At 32.5% G+C, this 6,748-nt stretch overlaps 1 protein-coding gene across 2 annotated transcripts in view; it reads right to left on the minus strand.

Moving 5' to 3' along the window:
- Nucleotides 1-3,851, minus strand: part of LOC129798191 (rho GTPase-activating protein conundrum) — a 79,078-nt gene extending 75,227 nt beyond the window's left edge. Inside the window, exon 1 of one of the 2 annotated variants that reach the window (XM_055841215.1) lies at nt 2,241-3,851. The gene's annotated coding sequence lies outside the window, so the exon portion shown is untranslated. The remainder of the gene's footprint in view (nt 1-2,240) is intronic. The other variant, XM_055841216.1, reaches the window with a different exon arrangement.
- Between the last annotated feature and the right edge of the window lie 2,897 nt (nt 3,852-6,748).

The following is a 6,748-nucleotide window of genomic DNA, read 5'->3' on the forward strand; positions in this document are numbered from 1 at the left end:
CTGGAAAACGTAAGAACTCTAAATACGTAAAATTATATAAAACCAGTCCAAAATGGTATCACATTTTTGTACGTTTTGAAGATTAACATTTTCAAATTAGTTTTTAAAATACTTTTAAAAGTTTAAAGATAAAAATGGCTGTTGAATAAAACAACTTTGATTTGTAAAAAATATATCGTAACATATAATTTTAAAATTTGTTGACTAGGTCATAAGTAAAACCGTAAAACTTCGTATAATTGAAAAATGGTTTTTAATTGATCATTTTTTTAAACAAAACTAATTATAAAGCGTACTTTTCCGTATTCTGTTGTAGGCTTGCTTAAGGTTTTTATTTTCAAGATATAATTCCATATTTGGGAATCCGTTTTTGAAATAAAACAGGTATTTGTTTTACGAAAAAACGGTTTTTGGGATTGTGTTATTAACGATCTCATTATTGAATATTTCAGTACCGGTTATATTTTATCTGTTGTACGCTTTAAATCCCGGATATTTATAAATGTAATATCAATACAATTATTTTAGAATAAATTAGACCTTTGCCGCTACCCTTTTCGAGTTTCAGTTTCTGGCTTGCTTTAAGCTCCCAGTGGAACACCAAAATATTCAATTAAATATTGCTTTTATTTATTTATTTGTAATGTTTCCCAAAGTCTTGATAAAACGTTTTAGAAGCTCTGTAAGTTGTTTGATTACAATTTATATTGTTAATTAAGTACGTATGATTACTTTAGCTTTTAGTTTCTATTTATAAGTTTCAATGATTCACCCCATACAAACAAATAATAAAAAAAAATACTATAAGATCTGGGGATCTGCAAAAAGCAAATGGAAAACAGAGCACCTAACAAACTCTGAATAATACAATAATAGTACTATATTATTGTTTATTGAATTGTTCTAAAGAAAATAAAGAGAATATTGAAAAATCTAAAAAAGATTGAAACATAGGCAATAAACGAAGCTCGAGCTACGACTATCGTCGACTCTGCATAGTGGTTTTTAGAAGAAAATTTACTAAAAACTTTTTATTGCTATTCCATCGGAAAATAAAGAGAAATCTTTCCTCAAGTGCTTCTGTATTATTGACTTTTCTTTGTCATGATTCTTGTCTCGACTATTTTCCATAGTCATCGCCATGTCTAGAAAAATCAAATAGCCGTGACAGGAACCAACACAAAAATCGGTTATGTAGAAGCATTTGAGAACAGTAAAGTGCTAAAAAATGTTCATTTTTCACTGGAACAGCACAATTTTGTTTTTTGAATTTTGGATTTTACAATAATAATATAAAGTATGAGATTCCATTCCCCATGGAAACAAATGTAGTAAAGCTGAATGAATACATTTCGAGCATCCTTAATGCTACACAAAAAAATATTACGCAAAATTGTTCGTAAATGTTTGCGTAATGTAAATAAACTTACGAAATGAAAACTTTTACGAAAAGTTCGTAAAAGTATGTACTTTTGCACGAACCTTGTTCGTAACATGATCACATGACAAACATTTTTGTGGTTTTTACAAACATTTGTTCGTAAACACACAGAAAAAAATTCTAAAATTTTGTCATTTCTTCGTAAAGTTTTGTCAAACAAACAAAAATGTACGAACAAATGCTTGTAAAGTAACAAAACAATGCTTTTAAAATGCTCAAGTTACGAACAACGTTTATGAAAAGCACAAACGTTGACGAACCTTTCTTTGGGTTAAACGATTTACAAATATTTCGTAAATACCCAGTAGTTCACAAACATTGACGAACAATTTTATGAATTTTTTTTCTGTCTAGAAATAATCCTAATAACCTAAAAGCAGTTCAAACACATGACCCTTGCATCATAGAGTGAGCGCTCTACCACATAATAACCTTCACTGAGAGAAATCCGAAAAAGTTAAAATAACATTCCGGAAATGTTTATTTTACCCTGCAGTATTGATCCGAAATCTGTGTAAAAATTGCCCTTTTTAGGTGTATTAGGGGTTAAAGTTACCCTTTTTCATGTTAATTTTACCCTTAAAAAGGTGTAAAATTAACATTAAAAAATGTTGATATATTTTTACATCTTAAAAGTGTTAAAGTTATGAGGAAAAAAAATTAATCGTACCCCCGTTTTTTTCTCAGTGTAATAACCCAATGAGTATTCTAGGTTGATTTTAACTTAGAATGCTAGTCTTCGGGATGTGCGGTATATAAGAAAAGAAAAACGTCAGCACAGTGATGAAAATGAACTTACCTGATGATTTTTCTTATCTGTCCAGGTGATTGTCGTGTCCCCTAGTTGGGTGTTGTGGTCAGTGTTGGTGAAATTGAAGGGAAATCGACCAAATGTATGTCCCAGAGTGAAATTTTCTGAGTAAAATATCTGCAGTCTGGTGCAGTTTAATTGCACAAAAGGCCAGTATGCACTAAGTTAATTTGTCCTCGTCTATGAACTGTGCACCATTTCTTTTTCAACACAAAAACATTCAAGATTGTAGGCACAATGTGATTGATGATGGAGTCAGTTGTATGCGATTTATATGGTTAATCTTCCTCGTTTAATTCCTTCCACTTTTTACACTCGTTTCTCCTCTGCTTAGTATGTCTTTCTCACAAATCTCCGTATCTCTTCATGCAATTATAATGTTGTTCAATTGGACGATTTACAAGAAAACATCGCACTTCACTTCGCCTCCAATTTATAACGCTTCGTTGCTAATTTATTTATTTGTGTTTTTTTTTAACTTGTTTTTATTTTGTTAGTTCTATTCCTTCGAATGCAATTTCAAGACTGATCCTCTTTCATCTTTCATGTTGATTTACCTCAGCAAATATAAAAGGTATATCTTACTGACTGAGGGGGATGAGTCAAAAGTCAGGACAAATGTGCAGAGTGAAATGGATATTTCTGAGGCAAATAAATCACGGCCTTCGCACCAAAAGCTGATTCATGCAATTTCTTCTGAGACTCTTATTTCCAATTCTGACGTCACGGTTCTTGATGGCATTTGATTGGGTTTTTTTCCCGTTGCTGCCTCTCGATTTTGCAGCGTCCTCAACTTCTTCAGCTAACACTTGAAGGTATAACTTTTGAAGATGTTTTCGGTTTTGAAAAAAAAAAACAATACCATCCACTTGGTGGTCGAAAGGTGCAGCCGTGCGCCAAATATGTGCTAACGTCTGCACTTGGCAAAAAATAATAATAATTTCGCTTTTTGATGGGTTCGTTTTTTCCTCGTTGTATATCTCCGTGGACAGAAAAATCAAGCCAAAAATTGTGCGATTTTTCTGTGACACATACACCGCAGAAAGTGACAGAGGTTTTCAAAAAAGCAACACTCTTGGGCTATTTAGTAAGCGGCTCCGTCAACTTTCACAACTCCACTGTGCCAAAGACTGTGCAATTAAACTCTACGAAAAATTTCTCATTGACCAATTACACTGCTAAAAAGCTGATGTGTCTCTCACCATATTAATGTATTTATTATTCAAGTCCCATTTTCAATCACATTCACACTTCTTTTCCTCTATTTTCTATAATCTCCATCCATTCATTCAGAAGCACTCTCGTGATTATTATAAAAGACCTTATTACTTTTTTATCTTCCTCCTCGCTTTTTTTTGCCAGCGAGATTTTCAATATTGCAGTCACTTTTTTAAATTATTCAAAAAATCCACAATCTTAGAATTAGCTCATCCAAGAAAATCACTTAACAAAACCGACCCATTTAGCGATAGAGTGTCTCCACTTAAGATACAACACACGATAGAAATAAAAGAATTTAATTAAATTTTAATTTAAAAAAAAGAGAAATTGCACAAAACGTCCAACCTGCACCGAAGTATTCTCTCAACTAAACTGAACAACTTTTCATCGGCGTAAATCGTTTCACTTGCTTCTTAGCCCCACGCATACATTCACTCCAACTACCTTCTCTCTTTCGAAAACGAGTCTCAACGACATCATCACAACATTCTGTCCCAACCACACTTATGTGTTAAATCAACAAACACAAGCATCAACTTCAATATCAATTTTGAATAAAATGTTCAAGGCATTCCACTCCAACTCTCAATATCTCCAATTCACCTAACAAGCTCACTAGTAGAACTTACCTGTTCGATTTGCTCAATGGTCGCTCTGAAAGTGCGAGTGTTCTTGCACGACCAAAGAGCTATCACTTTTGATCCTTGATTGATTCCAAGGATCGAAGATTTCATTAACAATTTAATTGGAAACGTAATGGATTAATACGGTAGGGCGCTCACTCTACGATGCAAGTGTCCTCAGTTCGAATCCTCTTACGGAATCGAAAAATATGGATAGATTCCATTAAAATTAGATGATCGGTCAGTAGATTAATTTTTTGAATAATAAGAAACACGGATTTGACCTAGATCCTTCTCCTTCTTTATTGCTCGGACAAGGGACCAACAAGCTCCGAAACGTTGTCGGAGTAATAAAGGAGGAGAAGGATCTAGGTCAAATCCGTGTTTCTTATTATTCAAAAGATTCCATTAAACTTCACTTCAGATCATTCAACAAAACGTACACTAAGAAAAAAACCCAAAAAGTTAAAACAACTCTCTGGCAGAGTTGAATTAACTCTACTATGAAAAAAATGTTTTGTCAAATTAACAAGACAAGTTTGTAAAAAGGATGTTCTTCCATACAGGATATGGAAAAGGTTTGTCAAATCGGCGGCCAACTGGATCTTGTTAAAAGTTTGTCAAAAGGGTGTTTTTCGATATAAAATGTAAGGAAAAGTTTTGTCAAATTGGAAAATAACATCCTTTTGACAAAATTTCAACAAAATCCGTTTGTTCGTTTAACAAGACATTTTTTCAGAGTACGAATATCGATGTAATTGTTACTCTTTTTCGTTGTAAATTTTAGTAAATAGAGTTGAAACAACTCTTCGTGCGAGTTGAATTAATTCGTCGGATATCGATGTAATTATTACTCTTTTTCGATTTAAAATTTCATCTCAACTGAAGTATATGCTTAAGTGTTTCCGTTTTAAGAATATACTTCAGTCAAGAAGATTTTCATGTGACAAAGTTCATATGGAACATCAACTTGAAATATACCTAACAGTGTTTCATGAAGACATGTTCGTGCATCATATGTGATATTTCGCTTGGAACATAGTGAATTTGAGGTCGACTTGGAACATAGGGAACTTAAGGTCAAGAAAATATTAATAAAGAATATGATAAAATAAAAACAAAACATAAAATTGCAAAATATAGGGTAAGTGTGCCAAATTTCGGCCAGCTTGCAATTCCGCCCACCTTTTTTGTTCTTCGAATTTCCATGAATTTTTAGTTTTTCTAGAGATTATACAACGCAAAAGAATGACAAAAAATGTAGCTTCGACAAACGAGATGACGTGAAAATTACATTGAAAGAATTCCCTAAGGGCAAAGAACTATGAGAATGAAGGTGGCCGAAATAGGGCACCAAAGCTATGTCCACATTTTTGTTAATTTTGAAATGGATTAAGAATGATTTTAAAGTAAATAAAGACGATAAATAGTTTACAAGGTTCCAAGCAACACTCCTTAAGAAGAAGGAATAAAAAAATCAATTTTTATTAAAAATATTACATTTCAAACTTGAGACTTTGGCGCTTGCATGCAACTATGCCGAAATTTGGCACACTTACCGTAAATCTTTTAAAACGGATAAGGAATCATGCCGACTACTTTCAAATAACCTGTAAAATAATTATAGTTAATGAATTAAGAGAAATTATCGAGCATACCTGATCCAAATCAAGAATACAGGAGAATTCGAGAATGGCAATATGAATTTAGGAGAAATTACATTTGAATAACTTGTTGAACAAATATTCTTCTTCTTTCCTGCTGGATCTTAAGGTTCCTCGTCTACAATGGCATTAATTTGGTTCTTATGAACTAGCTAGTTCAACATCAGATCATTCAGGATAAAGTCAGAGTAGAAATAAACAATGGCTGTATAGGTAAAGAAGTTCTTTGGACAGCCTTTTTAGGATCTGCCTTTAGGATCACCAAGTTCCTAACTCCAAGCATATTAAAAAAAAAGTTAAAATAATTTTCCGGAAATGTTTATTTTACCCTGCAGTATTGATCCAAAATCGGTGTAAATATTACCCTTTATAGGTGTATTAGGGGTTAAATTAACCCTTTTGCATGTTAATTTTACCCTTGAAAAGGAGTAAAATTAACATTAAAAATTGTTGATATATTTTTACACCTAAATTCTTAAAAGTATGAGGAAAAAAAGTTAATCGCACCCTCTTTTTTCTCAGTGAAAGAACTACTGTTAATGCTCCTGTTTACAGTATTCAACATGATGCATAAAATCTATCTGAATCCCAAAATATTCGATCATGTTCCGTTTACTGAAGACTACATTAGTAACCGACATCATTTCGCTTTGCTTCCCTTTGATAAGGGTCCCAGAAATTAGACTGAAATACAATTTAATGTTCTACGGACGAAAAACGGATTGTCTCACCGGGTTCATATACTTACAAAAGATCGTTATCTTTGACTAACGTTTCAACATTAGTTAAAGATAAATTCTTCTGAAAGGTGGATGAAATTAAATTGTTTATGGATATTACTCAGGAAGCACAAAGCAACCTACTAAAAGATAATTATACCCTTATCTTTCACTAATCCCCAAAAGAAATATAACCTACATTATGGATGATTTTCACTTATTGCTTCAGACTTTATCTTGACATTAAATTCTGTGTGGAATATTTTGTT

The sequence above is a fragment of the Phlebotomus papatasi genome, chromosome 1, assembly GCF_024763615.1.
Source record: "Phlebotomus papatasi isolate M1 chromosome 1, Ppap_2.1, whole genome shotgun sequence".
Taxonomy (NCBI): Eukaryota; Metazoa; Arthropoda; class Insecta; order Diptera; family Psychodidae; genus Phlebotomus; species Phlebotomus papatasi.